Source organism: Amphiura filiformis, chromosome 11, assembly GCF_039555335.1.
Source record: "Amphiura filiformis chromosome 11, Afil_fr2py, whole genome shotgun sequence".
Taxonomy (NCBI): Eukaryota; Metazoa; Echinodermata; class Ophiuroidea; order Amphilepidida; family Amphiuridae; genus Amphiura; species Amphiura filiformis.
In genome coordinates, this window is record NC_092638.1 from 20,463,245 (window position 1) to 20,481,494 (window position 18,250).

Genomic DNA, 18,250 nt, shown 5'->3' on the forward strand with positions numbered 1-18,250 from the left:
AATTGTTGCGTATACATAGGCCTAAACAAAAATCAAGCTGTTTTAGACAACGTGAGTTACTGTCCTTCTGTACGGGTGCGAGTCATGGGTAATTACCAAGGATATGGAAAACAAGATCAATGCATTTGCAACATCTTGCTACAGAGTCCTATCAAGCGTGTGGATCGGATTCCAAATGAAACCATCTACAACCTGACCAACACCACTCCATGGTTGCCAGAAATTTCTCGGCCATATACTGCGTCTTGAAGATGGCGAGCATGTGAAAGAATATGCGCTTTATATTAATTCCACCACATGGGAAGAGGAAACCGGGACGGCCGCGCACACTGTACTTACAGTATGCCCAGCACCTCCTGGGAGATACCGAAGGGATGCTGCAGCCAAACAAAATTGTTTCGCTTGCCCAAGATCGCATTAGTTGGAGAAAGCTTGTAGTCGCCTGCTCCGCAGCCGTCTGATGATGATGATGATGACATAGGCCTATCATATGTAATGCTAAATTGAGGTGATAGCAACAGTGATGACGAAATAAGTGGTAAAAACGCAGAAATGAAGCTCAATGGGCACAGAACAAGAAAACATGACTGAGAGCAAAGGGTAAAGAATACACTAACTATGTGATTAAAAAAACAACCCAAGTCCGGCATACAATTAAAATAACCCTTCACGAAGTCCCCGAAATTGTTAATCGTCATATCTAATGCAGTTTAACCCACTCATTTGCATGCACAACTTGCCCTATTTACCAGGTAAATCTAACTGAAGAAATTAAAATGATACACAGGTTTTTTTCTTAGTTTTCTCCTAATTACTTTCCATGGACTTGGGTGGGTTTTGTATTCATGTACGTAGGCCTATTCATGCAATTATTACTTTGTGATGCGGTGCGTTGATTTATCGATTACTTTTTGCCGCAACTCAACGCGTGAATCCAAGGTCCAAGTTAAAATATATTTAACTTTATTGTGATACCGCAATGCAGTATTCTGCGGTAGGCCTACGATGCAGTGCGGCAACGCATCGCATTGCAATTACGGCGCAGTATGAACGGACCTTTACAGTAGATGGCAACAAGACGCATTTAACCATGAATTCAGATTTTGGGATTGGTTGTCATGGCAACCGGACGCAGGCATTCTGTGGCAATTTGCATCTTAATCGGACATTATGATATGCAGTTAGATTTGTTCCTGTATTTAGCAAATCAGAGGTCTAGCTACGTTACCATGGCAACCAGAGCGTAAATTATACGCGTTTTTCAAAACTAGGCGTCATGGGCTACAATTTACCCGATAAGGTCGCTACAGACTCAGAGTATTCCACGTAGAATATTTGATGTAACATATCTGCGTTATTTAATCTATTCCCATTCTATTTCCAATAATGTTTAAAGTTGTAACGAATGTTTGATGACGTAAAATCGATAATATAATTATTTCTACCAGATATTCTACGTAGTATATTATTATTAACATTACTGAAAATAGAATGGGACTAGATTAAATAACGTTAGATGTTACATCAAATATACTACATCGAATAATCGGAGTCTGTAGCGCCTTATCGGGAAAATTGGTAGGGCTAGCCTGGTAATAGCTTAGGAAGTATGACCACTAGCCAGTTAGTAATTTGGGTTCAAATTTCTCGTACCAGTGTGATAATGGCATCTCTATTATAACGCCTTTGTCTCGATCATTCAGCATGTTCAGTCAATTGATCATTACATTAATTAGTATAATGACTTTCCAGAGACGAAATCAATTTCCCCTACATGTATAACAACTATAAGGTGTCAATAATGAGATTTTGCACAAAAATAATTTTAACGTGTCAATATAATTTTGGATTTTTTGTCACAATAATCTCATTAGTTTGTAAACCGCGTGGTTTATACCCAATCATTTTATTCTTGCGTACCGTTCACTGAAGAAGGGAGTGGTAGTGTCTTTATAAGCTATAGGCCTATAAGACGAGATCATTTTTCTATCATTACGCTCAAACTAATGAGGTTATTATGGTTTGTTCCTCTTGATGGAAATATCAGCTGAAAATGGACTCTTTCAGTTTACGTATCATTCCTTTCTTCCTTTGGCTTACTGCAATTTGTTTTGGGAAGCACATTACTGTAAATCACCGTAAGTTCAGTATTTTGATTTTTCTTTTATTGTAAACAAAGTATCTTTCTACCAGTCGAGTGTCTTGTTCTCCCTCCTACGGCTGTTTTCCTTTTTATTTTTTTTTATTTTTTATTTTTTGCCAATTTTTTTTATTTCTGATTCAACATTGATTTTCGTATAATCAGCAGGCAATCTAAGAAACACTCTCGACTGGCTTTTATCACAAGTCATTTAGTTTTATAAACTTAAAATACTTAAGGGGGTACTACACCCCTGTAGTAAATTTGTGACTATTTTTGTATTTTTCTCAAAAACTAATAACACACTGGTAACAAAAGTTATGTATATTATTGGGGCAAGGAATCCAATTGCTACACTGAAATTTCAGTGACTCAAGACAAGCGGTTCAGTAAATATGATAGGAAATGAGGTACATCCTAGCGGTACCTCATTTCTTATCATAAATAACGAACCGTTTGTCTTGGGTCACTGAAATTTCAGTGTAGTAACTGGATTCCTTTCCCCTATAATATACATAACTTTTTTTACCAGTGTGTTATTAGTTTTTGAGAAAAGTGCAAAAATAGTCACAAATTTATCCACAGGGGTGTAGTACCCCCCTTAAAACCATATTGTAACATTTCTATAAAATAGATTAGTATTTTTTTCCATAGAATGTTAGCTTTTACTGTCAGGTATGTCCCCTTTTTAATTTTGAGCCGAACAAGTGAGGTAAAGCAAAGAAATTGGAATTTTCTACCAGCGCCAATGCGTGTTACTCCTACGGTCATAATACGGTACGATCCTCTGATGTGTGTGCATAGCAGCCGTCCCATGACACGATGTGTACGTACTGTGTTATAAACATCACACACGTGTTTGACTAATACTATTTTCCATAATAATAAACCGTCTTATTAAGTCAGTTTATTCAAAATATTGGATTTTGACAAAACTACGGCACCCGAAGTCTTGATTTTTGCAGGATATCTCTGTTTACTAAAGTACATTACAATCGTGTAAAAACCAGCATTTAACAAAATATTGAGGGCGTCCTCCTCAGCTAATGTTACAATGCTTTATTGCAGTGAACGTGTGAGATTACTCAGTAAATTGAGGCATTAAGTTGATTTAATTAGCTAAATCCAACAAATTATCTTGTTTACAGTAAACACTACATACGAGTGGCGTTTGGTTGGCGGTAACACCGAATTTGAAGGACGTCTTGAAATCCGCTTCGGTAACCGGACATGGACATCCATGGAAGGATACACATTTGGCTACAGAGAGGCCATAGTAGCATGCCGTATGTTTGGATTTTCCCATCCTTTATCACCCGTGATAGGCAAATTCGGATCTCGTACCAGTGAACCGTTTTACCAAGCGTTTTTTCATTGCACTGGCGAGGAGCAACATTTGTTGGATTGCCGTTTTGAGTTCAACATAGCGGACTCTATCGGCGATTGGGAACCATTGGTAAATTATGATGTTGGCATTGTATGCTTGCCAGGTAAATCAATTACTATCAAAATTGAGACCTGCTCGAAACGGAATGAGCGTTAAGTCGCAAATTGGAAGCCCGGGATTGGAAGTTCCAACTGTTGATGTTCTATAGACGAATCCAACGAGCCAAGTCATGGTCAGGATTTAGTCGGCCATCTTTGGGTAGCCGCTAGCACCAACCTGGTGTTTTGAGCACCCTATTGTGCAATTAAAAGCCACCTAACACCTAGAGAAGATGCAAGGACGAGGAGGGTTAATAGAATAATACAATAGAGATAATTCCGCAGGTAATCCCGTCGCATCTATTTATACTTTACTCCTTTTATTCGCAAGTACATCCATTTGTAGCGTTTGATATGGTGTAGTTAATCCGATTATTATGTCACTTCAACAGCGAAAAGACCATTATAGGAGCTGTGTGTTTTGCCGAAGGGAACTGTAGGGCCTATTGTGTTGTAAACTTTTATTCTTTTGTCTACCTGTGTTTTCGCGGAAGATGTAAAACGGGTGATGGAATGCAGTTTAAAATTTCCGCCAAGGCCGAATCATTTCACATTTTGGGTGCATTGTAGCCGACGGCTACCCAACTAAAGGCTGCTAGTCAGCTGTAGGAATGCGTGGATTTGGATTCGTAGACGAATATATAGACGAATCCAAATACACACATTCCTACACCTGACTAGCAGCCTTTAGTTGGGTCCCCGTCGGCTACACTGCCTCATTTCAAATATATAGTTTTAGTTTTGGTTTTGGTTTTGGTCACATGGTTTCCTATTGTCCTGCCTAACCACTTGAATCATAAGATATCGAAATCATTGTTTCTACCTTTTGTTTAAAACCGAACATTTGTGTCAGTCAGTTTCGGTTTTGGTTTCAGTTTCTTATAAGTGGTGTGAAGTTACCTACTCTAAGTATACAAAAGAAATGTTTAAATTTCGCAGTGCAATATTCACGAGGAGAGAAATTGAGCATGGTAATCTACATTGAAAGACGTGGTTTACAAAACCGAATAAGTCTAGGCTAATTCACCTGTGAAAAAATATAGACCATCGAAATATTTGCATTCGATATTACAAAAGGGGTCACTATTGTAATTGCCTCATTTCAAATATATAGTTTTAGTTTTGGTTTTGGTTTTGGTCACGTGGTTTCATATTGTCCTGCCTAACCACTTGAATCACAAGATATCGAACTCTTTGTTTCTACCTTTTGTTTAAAACTAAACATTTGTGACAGGTAGTTTCGGTTTTGGTTTCAGTTTCTTATAAGTGGTGTGACGAATAAAATTACAGGATTTTCGAGTTACCTGATCTAAGTATACAAAAGAAATGTTTAAATTTCGCAGTGCAATATTCACGAGCAGAGAAGTCGAACAAAACAGTCTACATTTGAAAGCATTGATTTAGTTTGAAAGCATTGGCTTGAGACTACGAAATAGCCTAAGCTGATTTCACTGTGAAAATATATAGACCATCGAAATATTTGCATTCGACATTACAAAAGGGGCCACTACTGTAATTGTATAGGTGCTATAAACAAAATCGATTCATGTCCTTAATCCCATGTACCAGAATCGATGGAAGGCCATTATATGACCTCTAATAACCTAATGACTTTTACTGAAGCAATTTTTACTGCAAAAAGTAGAAGATAGAGGGGAGAAGATTGGTGTGTGTGTGGGGGGGGTGGAGGGCAAGGGGATATGGGCCGGAGAGAGAGAAACATATGAGAGAGAGCATTGGAAGTGAAAGAGAAGGGGAGGAGAGCTCGAGATGAAGATATCGAATGTAGGGGAGGAGGAGGGGAAAGGGGAATTTAGGAAAGAGGTGGTTATATAGGGAGGGAGCCCCCTCTTAAAGAGGTATGGGTTGTGCTTCCGGGGATAATAAACTAATTCATAATCAAATCATCTCCATGCATCGTTTATGTTTCATACAAACAAACAAATTCCCCACCCCACCCCATCCTTCAGTATACGCGCATGTATATGATTTCTAGGTCTAGAACTCGTGAGTGTAATATGCCACCTATACCTTCGACAGAGAGCATCAACTGTCGTCCGCGGGATAGATTTCCGATATCAATCATGGTAATAATTATGTTAGCACAATAGGCTATTGTATACTTCTGGTTATATACCCTATACTGTGTCCTCCCAGCATAATAGTGTTATGATTGCAGATCAGATCAGCTCTACTTTTTAATCCCTTGATTTTTGGTTTCTGAACAAAAGAGAAACCGAAACTATATATTTGAAATGAGGGATTGTATAGGTGCTATAAACAAAATCGATTCATGTCCTTAATCCCATGTACCAGAATCGATGGAAGGCCATTATATGACCTCTAATAACCTAATGACTTTTACTGAAAGCAATTTTACTGCAAAAGTAGAAGATAGAGGGAAAAGAGATTGTGTGGGGGTGTGTGTGTGTGTGTGTGTGTGGTGGTGGGGGGGTGGTTAGAGGGCAAGGGGGATATGGGTCGGGAGAGAGAGAAACAGATGCGAGAGAGCATTGGAAGTGAAAGAGAAGGGGGAGGAGAGCTCGAGATGAAGATATTGTTACGAGTTGTACTTGACTCAAATCTATGATACATCAAATTTATGAATCAAATTTGCAATTTGACTTTGTTGATCTTGAGAAAGATGACCTAACTTTGAGTCCAAATTAGTGAGCACATCAGAATTGTTCAATTTTACAGTATACTCTTTGTGCTCTAGCTCTTTATCCTGGTCATATGTGACATCAGAATTGTCATCTTTACTCATTGTCTACATTGGCGATTTTGTCTACATCGGCATGTTTGTCTACATTATCAGCATGTTTTACTGTACACACAGGTTTTGGAATGCCACTGTCACTTCTTTCAACATACTCTTTGAGCATATTTATGTGGCATAACTGCCTGCTCTTGCGTCTACCAGGAGTCTTGATAATATAATCTACTTCACCCACTTTTGACTCCACTTCACATGGGCCATGATATCTGGCTTGTAATGGGTGTCCTGGAATTGGAAACAGTACTAGAAGTTTTCTTTGGCAATATCAGTTACTCTGTTAAGCCTATGCTTAAAATTGGAGACATAATCCAACAAATTGATATCTGATTTCTCATTGAGCCACTTTTCTTTCAACAACTTTAAGGGCCCGCGCACTGTGTGTCCAAACACTCAAAACAACTCAAAAGGACTAAATCCCAAAGTTTCCTGAACAGCTTCCCTAGCAGCAAACAACAACAAGTGCACTCCCTCATCCCAGTCCCTCTGAAATTCCAAACAGTATGTTCTGATCATGTTTTTCAATGTTTGGTGGAACCTTTCTAGTGCACCTTGTGATTCTGGATGGTAAGCACTTGAGGTATACTGTTCTATACCTAATTGATACATGACCTGCTGAAATACTCCAGAAGTAAAGTTTGATCCTTGGTCTGACTGTATGGACTTGGGGAGCCCCACAAATGTGAAGAACTTGGTTAAAGCTTTCACTATTGTCACTGCTTTAATATTTCTCAAAGGTATGGCTTCAGGAAAGCGTGTTGACGCGCACATAATTGTCAGAAGGTATTGATTACCTGACTTAGTCTTTGGTAGGGGGCCTACACAATCAATAATAACCCTACTAAATGGTTCATCAAAGGCTGGAATTGGCTTCAATGGAGCAGGAGGTATTTTCTGATTTGGCTTCCCTACTACTTGGCATATGTGACATGTTTTGCAATATTCAGAAACATCTTTTCTGAGAGTGGGCCACCAGAAATGTCTCAGAATTCTTTCATGAGTTTTCTTAACACCCAAATGCCCTGCCATGGGACTATCATGTGCTATGTTAATAACTTCAGTGTGGTAGACTTTTGGTACCACAATTTGGTGCACTACCTTCCACTCTTCATCGGCAGGCACATCAGGTGGGCGCCATTTTCTCATTAGCACTCCATCTTGTTTGTAAAAACAGACAGAATTTTGTTCTGCTTCCTCTAGGTTCAATGCCCTTTGATTGATCTCTTTGAGTTCTGGGTCATTTTGTTGCTCCAGAATCAGCTTGTCATGACTTAATGGGTCTCCCATGGCTTCCCTAATTTGTTCATGCTCAGAGGCTGTGTCATTTTGAGGGGTCTTCTTATCCCCTGGAGAAGGAAGTTTATCTTCTTTCTCATTCAACTGTGACACAAATGTGTCTTCCAAATTGTAGCCTAAGTCATCAATTTGGTTGTCCTCAATTGTTTCTAATGAGGCTCTCTTACTCATTGCCCGTGTCACTGCACATGCAGGAAATATCTCCTCTTCCTCACTATTATCATCCTGTATACAGGGCTTATCTGTGACTATTGGGTCAGGAAAAACCTTCCCCCTGCCAAGTCATTTCCTAGCAACATGGACACTCCTTTGACTGGCAATTCATGTCTAACTCCTATGGTTACAGGACCAGAAACCAAGTCAGATGTCAAGTTAATTTTGTGGAGAGGTACACTAATTATTTCCATCCCAATACCCTGGATCAAAGCATTACCTGCTGAACTATCCTCATTAAAGGGCAAAGTTCCTTCCAGAATCATAGACCGTGCACAACACGTATCTCGCACAATCTTAATGGGCTTTGGACTACCATTCTCACCAAGTGATACTACTCCCTCTAACACAAATGGTTCAAATTCTTCACACACCTTGTCTGTCTCACCTCCCTTTTGTGGGAATTCTTGTTTCTTGATTTGACTGACTTGTTTCTTTGACTCAAGTGACACTGCACATCCTACAGTATTACTAGCAGTTTGCTGCTGTTTTTGTGCGTCTTGTCTGCCTTTTAAGAAATAACACTGGGTCATCGTATGCCCTGGTCTCTTACAATGAGTACAAGTTACTTTGGCTTTAAATTCAGTCCTAAATTTTGCTCTGTTACCTGAACTCCCTGGGGTCCCTCTACCACCAGCACTACGCTGTGAATTAGACTGAGGTTTCACTTCTTGTGTACCACCCTGATTTGCTCTAGGTTGATTATGGCTGAACCTGTTTGAATAACTTCTGTTATGACTAAATCTACTCCCATTCAATTTGTGAGTTAAGCCATAGTCGTCCGCCATTGTCGCCGCCTCATTTAGCGTCTTAATTTTGCTAGCGCTTTCATCCAAATGGGTTTTAATGTCAACGTGGACACATTTCTTGAACTCTTCTATAAGAACTAATTGCTTAAGTTGGCCGAAATCATCTTTGACTTCTTTTGACCCAAGCCACCTGTCAAACATTTGTTCTTTTACTCTAGCAAATTCTACATGGGTTTGATCTGCTTGCTTTCTTGAATCTCTGAACTTTTGTCTGTATGCTTCAGGCACCAGTTCATAGGCCTTAAGGACTGCTTGTTTGACTTCTTCATAATTATTACACTTCTCTATTGGTAGAGCTGAGTAAGTTTCCCTGGCCTTCCCCACAAAACTACTTTGTAACAGTAGGGTCCAATGCTCTGGAGGCCATTTCAAATTTGTAGCTACCTTTTCAAAATGTTGAAAGTACTCGTCAACTTCCTTTTCTTTGAATTTAGGCACAAGCTTTACGTACTTTGTAACATCAAAACCTGACTTTGACTTTGAGGAGAAACTTGATGAGTATTTGTCACCTAGCTTAGCCAACTTCTCTTGTTCAAACTCAATTTCTTTTTCTTTCAAATGTGCTTCCAGCGCCATCTTTTCATGGCGCGCTTTGTCTTCCATTGCCATTTTCTGTTTCTCCATATCTAATCTTTCTTGTCTTTCTTGTTTTTCATTCTCTAACTTGATAATTTCCAGTTTTTCTTTTTGATCCATTTCCATTTTCTTTTGGTCCATTTCCATTTTCCTCAATTCTAATTGAATTTCCAACTCTTTCAACTTAAATGCTGAGTCCCCACCAATTTCTACTTCAAGTTTCTCTTCCAAATAGGATTCATCAAAAATATTTTCCCCGACCAAAACATCTATCAAGGCATTTTTGATTATTTGCTTTCTTGTAGCTTGCTTTACTTTCAAGTCATAATGTTGGGCAAATGCCAATAAATCAGGCTTCTTCAACTCATCAAACTTCTCCCAATTTATAGTTTCAAGACACTCTTCTGCTTTGAACTCTGTCATACTGTACTTTCACTTTCAAGACTCAGTAAATGAATGTTAACTTTTTTTACAGTGTATTTCCCCGGACGCGAGCCCCCAATTTTTGTTACGAGTTGTACTTGACTCAAGGCCAAAATCACCTTTTACCCGAACTCACACGAATGCACAACACAAATACACTGTTTGATTAAGCTAACATAATCTAAGTCTTTAATTGAAAACTAAGTATGCTTGGTACATTATAACAACAATTACAATAAAATCACTCAATCAGTTTTATACTATAGGTACTTAACCAGCGGTCTTCTTGTTGGTGATTCTAGAGTTCTTGCAAAGTTCTGGACGACTGATGTAATATCCTTATTCACTTGTCCTGCGAAAATCAGCGATGTCCATTGTACACTTGCACTTATATATCCTTGTGTATAAAATCCTCATACGAAAATGATGATGCTTTCTCCAATCTCCTTTGCTCTGCTGCTATCTCCACAAATATATCTCCTTGAGCTGCTTTCTCCACAAATATATCTCCTTGCGCTGCTTTCTCCAAAAATGGTGTTTCTTTCACCAATCACTCTTTCTCCAGGGAACAGGTTTCTTTAACACAGCTCCACTGTTTTTGACAGATGCGTGGCCTTCACAAACCCAGCAAACTCCAGCAATTTGACAGAAGAACTTTTAATCCTTTGATTAGGAAGAGCACTTTTGTGTGCTCGCTGTCTTCTTCGTTGCTGTATTAAAATTAGCTCAATTATTGGCTATATAAACTGGTTAAAATGTACTTCTTTTTTGAAGCACGAAGACCATCACACACATGTGGAGTTTTCAATCTCCCATGACATTCTGTAAAGTCCCAACAAAAGCCTTCAGCTTTTTATATCAGTACTCATGCAAAAAATCCCATCATCTATTAATAAACCATTACTTCAATCACATTTTCACAACATTGCTGCAATCTTGGGATTTCCCAATATTAATTATACACATTCACCTTTCACATTACATCACTTCCTGGGGGGTTTTCCTGATGGTGCAATAATGAACTGGGGCTTTCAAGTTCCAAACATAGCTCTGACTTTGTTTACAATAATTTGGGGAATTCAAAACGACTTTCCACACCATTATCTTGCACGTACAAGGGGTTTCCCATCTCATGAAATACTTTCAGCTTGTAAACAAAGTTAAATAATTAAATTAAATCAAATTACTCAGGGCACATCACAATATCGAATGTAGGGGAGGAGGAGGGGGAAAGGGGTAATTTAGGGAAGAGGTGGTTATATAGGGAGGGAGCCCCCTCTTAAAGAGGTATGGGTTGTGCTTCCGGGGATAATAAACTAATTCATAATCAAATCATCTCCATGCATCGTTTATGTTTCATACAAACAAACAAATCCCCCACCCCGCCCCATCCTTCAATATACCCGCATGTATATGATTTCTAGGCCTAGAACTCGTGAGTGTAATATGCCACCTACCTTCGACAGAGAGCATCAACTGTCGTCCGCGGGATAGATTTCCGATATCAATCGTGATAATAATTATGTTAGCACAATAGGCTATTGTATACTTCTGGTTATATAACCTATACTGAGTCCTTCCAGCATAATAGTGTTATGATTGCAAACCAGATCAGCTCTACTTTTTAATCCCTTGATTTTTGGTTTCTAAACAAAAGAGAAACCAAAACTAAATATTTGAAATGAGGGAATGCATCCAAAATGTGAAATGATTCGGCCTTGGCGGAAATTTTAAACTGCATTCCATCACTCGTTTTACACCTTCCGCGAAAACACAGGTAGACAAAAGAAGTTTACATCACAATACAGTTCCAACAGTTGTGCAAATAAAAGCCGCCTTACACCAAGAGAAGGTCGAGGAGGGTTAATAGAATAATACAATAGAAATAATTCCGCAGGTAATCCCGTCGCATCTATTCATAGATGTAAAAATGGATGAACAAAAGGACTATGTACATGATGTATGAATAGATGCGACAAGATTACCTCTACTGTATATTATTATTCTATTAACCCTCCTCGTCTTTGCATCTTCTCTAGGTGTTAGGCGGCTTTTATTTGCACAATTGGACGCTCAAAGCACCAGGTTGGTGCTAGCGGCTACCTAAAGATGTCCGACCAAATCCTGACCATAACTTGGCTACTTGGATTCGTCTATAGCCTATATGTTCTTGTCTGAAGATTCCTGTATAGTCAGTAGTATGTTCTTTGTGACTGGTGACATAAATACTGTACTCTGTATTCAATTATGCATGTCCCATTCACACAAAGGACATACCACAGCCAATACAGGTGTCTTCAAATAAAGAGCAGCAACTCAACAGTTAAACGTCTCCAAACTCCCAACTCAACTTTACGCTTATTTCGTGGGAGCAGGTCATAATTAATCGTATTCTCAAAGTCACAGTTCACCCTTCATTTCACTGTGATAGCTCAAAAGTTATGGAGTATGCGTTTTTGCACCTGATACATTCAAATGACAATCTACATGTTCCATCATCACACAAAAGGGGCTGTGCAATAATTATGAGCCCCCCGGATTTCCAAACGGCTCGCCAAAAATCGCCCCCCCCCCCCCCCCCCGCCCCCCCAAAAATTCTTTCCCCTTGCGCATGCCAAATTTTTGGGATCATAATTTTCAAACCTTAAATGGCCTATATACATATTGCGAGCGCAGCGAGCAGGAAAATTTGCATATTTAAGCATTTCCGAACAGAAGTTTGCTGATCACTATATGGCCCAAGGCACACTATACAAATCATTAAGCAGAAATGCATTTTAGCAATGTGCACATAATTATGTAAAACTTGATTGTTGAGAAGATTTCTTTTTGACATGGGGGGGGGTGGGTGTAGTTGGAAAAAATGTCTCGAAGTATACTGAATCCAGCACTTTTTGGAAGTGGAATAAATTTGCACTTTTGAGGCTAATATGGCCAAATATGAGGTTAATTTGGTCAGAAACCCACATACAGCCGTCATGATGGGGGGGGGGTGATTGCATGGACCATCCCCTGGCAAAATATTGGGGGTATAAATCCCCCCATCCCCCAGGATCTACGCCAATGACCCATAACCCCTGCACAGCGTCATCATCCCTATATAAAGGGTTCACAAAAAATAACTCCCCCCTTAAAATTACAAGACATTTTTTTGCATATTTTGACATACATTTCGTTGATTTGAACAATCTAAAAACCTGTGAATAAAGGAATCATTTTCCTACCCTCCCAAAGTTCTGTCCTTAAAAAATCTTTTTGTTTTGGACAAAAATAATCACATTTTCCAAAAATGATGCTTTCAGAAAAAGTTGCACTTTTCCACATCCTATACATTTAATGTACAAAAACATTCTCGATATCAATGTTTTGATTTATTTAATGGTGTTTTTGTTTTCTTTAATTTTTATGTATACGATTACCCAGTCACACATGCAATCATCTTGCAGTATAAAACAATGACTAATTGACATGTACGGGGTTTTTCTAGAAGATTTATTGAGCCGGTGTTTCAAAAATGGTAAAATCAATCTACAAAACATTTCTTTTCATAACTTAACATTCATTTTGTTGATTTGAAAAATTTAAAAACCTGTGAATAGAGGAACCTTTTTGCTACCCTAACAAAGTTATCCTTTCTTAAAATCTTTTGTTTTGGTCAAAAATAATCACATTTTTCAAAAATGATGCTTTAAAAAAGTTGCGCTTTTCAACATCCCATACATGTAATGTACAAAACTTTCTCGGTATCAATGTTACGATTGATTTAATTGGGTTTTTTCCCCTTCACCTTTTAGTCTCTGAACTCTGAGTCACCCATGCAACCATCACGTAGTGCAAAATAATGATTTGTTGAAGCTAATTTTGACATAAATGAGCATGTTGAAAAGTACAACTTTTTCTGAAAGCATCATTTTTAGAAAACGTGACTATTTTTGCCCAAAACAAAAAGATTTTCAGACGAAAGAACGTTGGGAGGGTAGAAATACAATTCCTTTATTCACAGGTTTTTAAATTTTTCAAATCCACGAAATGTATGTCAAGTTATGCAAAAAATGTTCTGTAATTTTAGGGGGGAGTTATTTTTTGTGAACCCTTTATCTTCGTGTCAAAAATTGCCGTGATAGTACGGCGAATCCACTCGTTTTTCAACAGCTACGATTTTGTTCGAGATAGGCCGAGCGACTCAGGCTAAGCATATCATATACATGATATGAGATACCACAGAGTTTCTATTCTACACGTTTTTACGATTTGCGCATGCTCAGTACCCCATATGGTGTTGCCATTACAAGGAAATTCGATTTGTTGTCAGGTAAAACCCAGGTTTTGTTTTCAATACACTAACTAACTGGAAATTCAATACACTCAGCGGCGATTGCTTTTTCTTTAAACGCATATATTTTCACCGTAACGATTTTTAAATCGTACATTAAAAATGTTATATATTCAACTGTTTGAGTATAATCATATTAAAGTAACACGTATAGCCCATTTAGCTCAGATCCACGTGCTGCATAGAATATTAAATCACAAGTCTATAATACAATGCACCATATCGAGACACTATGCAACTGTCTTTATCTGCGTCAATAATAGAATATTGATTTAAATAGAATTGAATACATCTCTACATTTTGAGTTTGTGCTTCATCACTGAGCGAACTAGCGATCGATTTCTAGCCAATCAGATAGCACTCATTTTCTTGCGTTCGGTGAAATACCAATCGGCCGTCGGTCACCAACGGAGTATTAAGACGTGATTCATTGCAGGGAAACATTGCCACCCGGAACTCTAGTTACAATTCACCGTAGAAGCAGCAATGTTACAGGATTGATTACCACAGATATAGGGTGAAACAATCTTGAAACAATCAATGTATTGCCCTGCACTATATGTAGGCTACACTCATCACCTGTCATGTGTATACGTGTACATTCATAGATTAAATATCATACCGCTCTTTTCAAATATACTAATGGGCTATTCAGAAAATAAGTGCGAGTGAAATGAATGTGGACTAGCATAAATGAGAAATATCCATAAAATTACTATCCTGGTCTTTATTGCCCATTCTTTGATAATCAATAGGGCGAGATACAGTGTACGTCTAGTGCAGGGCAATACATTCATAAGTTGTTTTCGCCTATCGATATGGTAATTAATTTTGTTAAATCACTACTTCTACAGGGAATAGGGCAGCCCCAACCCAACCTGTCTTGTCTCATAATTTTGTTTTTACCACTCAGGAAATTCCACTTACCAGATACGACAAAAGGAACACGGCGGAGCAGTGGAGATTTATAATGGTATTGACAAATGGGGCTACATCTGCCTTTCACGTATATTTTACAAGAAACGTTTCTCTATAGCTTCATTTTTTTGCCAAAATCTTGGATACGTTGATGCAATGGCTATGACTCAGATCACAATGGAGAATAGTGCCGCCAACATTTTTCTGACGAATCCAGAGACAACAGGCTGCGTTCATACTGGTACTTTTGCTAACTCTACTATGAATGGTTGTTTTTTGTTTGCGGTTACCGAAATGTGTAGCTGCTACAATAACCAAGTATTTGGAGTTTATTGCACTGGTAAGTACGTGCTAATAATAAGCTTCAACATAAAAAGACCAAGTTTTTAGAAAATTTCTCAAAATATCAAGAGCTATCTTTAGAACCACTGAACCAATACTAGGCTTGTTTGTACTCATTTTAAAGCATTTTTCATGTTGATTTCAAATATGGTCATGAAAATTTACAATTTTTGAGAGAGTGGAGAGAGTTAAACTTGGAAGAACAATCCTAATTTTAAAACTATAAACCATATTTGGGTAGATTTATTTGTTTGCACTATCTCACCCGGCACATTATGACACCCCATTGAATCCGATGTGACTTCAAGAAGCAAAGTTACAAGCATTTGATTTGACGCAGGTCCAGTTTTAAAAGTGACAAATTGGCCTATTCAAATCTCCACGGACTAGACATCTGGTTTGAGAGTGGCGAATGGCTAATTTATGCGTGCCTTTAATTTAAAACAAAAGGAACAAAAGAGAACTGAAACAAAAAAACTGACAAATCAAATGAAAGTTATGAAAAGTACAGAAAAGTAAAAACTGAAATAAAAACTGCTTTAAATAAAGCTTCATTGAGAAAACTGTGTTGTCTTTGTTGCGCTTGTTGGAATCTTTTTACGCCTTGTATAGGCCAGTTTGTCACTTTTAAAAATGGACTTTTGTCTATTCAATTGCTTGTAACTTTACTTCTTGAGGTCGCATTGGATTCAATGTGGTGTCATAATGTGCAGCATTAGATAGTGCATCTATTGAAAAGAATTTATTCCAACATGGTTCAGTTTTGGAATTGTGATTATTTTTCCAAGTGTAAGGATACTTTTTTGGCGCAGTATACTTCATCCGGTATCTTTGCATAAAATTGGATTGAAAGAATGCACGATAATACCATTTTAATCTTCTTCATACTAAGGGTATTAATAATCTCTAACGTTTCAGATCCTGTTGCACTAAAACGCTACACTAAAGAAAGTGACCAAACGCTTGTATAATTGTAGAATCATCCTTTGCGCACAAATTGACGAGCTTACCTTAATCAGGGGTAGGGATGCTATCAAATATGAAGGGTGGTTCAGTGCCAACCAGAGATCTTACAAAGTGCTATTACGGTAATGGCCTGAAACTTTCTGTATGTCATATAGAATACTCATTTCCTCTATAAACCAAATCCCCGATAATAATCTAATGTATATAATTTTAGAAACGTGTTACTTTATACAATTTTTAAGGCATTAGCAGCTGAAATCAATGAGATAACTCAGACAAAATTTCAGCCAGGCAAAAGTGGTGAAGGGGGTCGATGTAAAAAGCTGGTCGGGGCTTTTTATACAGAAAAGGCAAGTGTTAACCAGTGTTCACGCTGCTTCCTGATTGTTGCTGTTGTTGATAATGATGATGTTTGATGTTATGTTGTAACTGATACTATTGATGAAATTCTACTTTACTTCTTTTTCTTTTTTTAAAACTATTTTAACGATTTCTGTTATTTGCAGATAAAATACCACATCCTCAAACCACCTTCAGTTTTCGTCTTGGCCAATTAACTGGGATAAATTCAGGCATTGTAGAAATCGATATTGACAACCAAGAATCGTGGCATACTCTGTGTATGTCGAATGCATATCAGAATGTAAGAGCAAGAATTATTATTTGTACACTACAAGATTCCTGGCGACGGTGTACCTTTGCTACACTGGTACTTTGCCGGTACTACCGGTACCGCTGCTACTACCGAGTATCCCTTTCCCGCGGTGGCCGACGTTGGTACTACCGCAAAGTAGCAGCGTCGGCCACCTTAATGTAGATACCCCCGTAGTTGAGTACCTACATCGGTACTCCACCATGCGTCACCTCCGAATCAGCTGCGGTGTACCGAGTTGGTGACTTATAGGCATATTGTACACTACCGACACAGTGCAAAAACCGCTTCTAGAGATTAAACACTTTTCTTGCAAACATGTTGCAAACTAAATATTTTTCAATTTCTGATGGTTTGGACTTTGCTGAATTTAGCCATCCAATATGTGAAGTGTAATAACTTGGTATGTTTGTTGTTACAAATAGTTGATAAGGTTTTAAAAATTTGTCTACAAATTGATTACAAGAATTCTTTTAATTAATGATTGATCGTTATTTTGATCACTTTGCGACAGCAAGCATATACGTACGCAGGACTTTGCAAACTAATCACAACGGAAGGTGGTCTTGTAGACTACCATAGTATTGGAATAGATGATGAACCCAGCTGGAAGATAACTGACGCTTCTGTGAGTATATGGCTGGGAGCAACTGATCTTGATGTTATGCCGATAACAACTATAGACAGGGTAGCCTATATCCGCGGATCATGTCAGCGCTACGGGTATCATGCTGTACACCTAACTTGCTCGAGACGTAAGTAACCTTCGTGGGTACAACGATAATTATTGTGTTTTGAAACCGTCATTTTCTAAGCTTTACAATTACACACAATTCGGCTAGTTTGTACAGGGTGTATCAAAATGATTGGTACCGACGACTTCTCATTTTTGCCGAATTTTAGGGTTAATTATTTAAATATTTGAAATTATAGTAGTTTTATCCTCTCTAAGAATTTTAGATCGTAAAGATAGCTTATTCTGTTCAGAAGTTACATGATTCCAAAGGAAAGTAGGTGTTTTTACACTTTTCACTGTAACGCTGGATCAGTAGCGCACCATTTTCAAAGCTCCATTTTACTATACAAATACCTTTTGAGAATGATATGTTGAAAATCATGGAAATGTTTAACTTTTTCCTTGCCTATTTCATCATTCATAATATATATAAATGTTCTAATCAATATTTATTATTTTAGAATAACATTACTGACTTCAATAATTTAGGTGGGGTGAAAGAAGTTTGTGTATCAACACCTTCTAGGGCGGTAATTTATATTGTAGTATAAGATGTTTGAGATTACAGTAGATGGTGTGGCAGA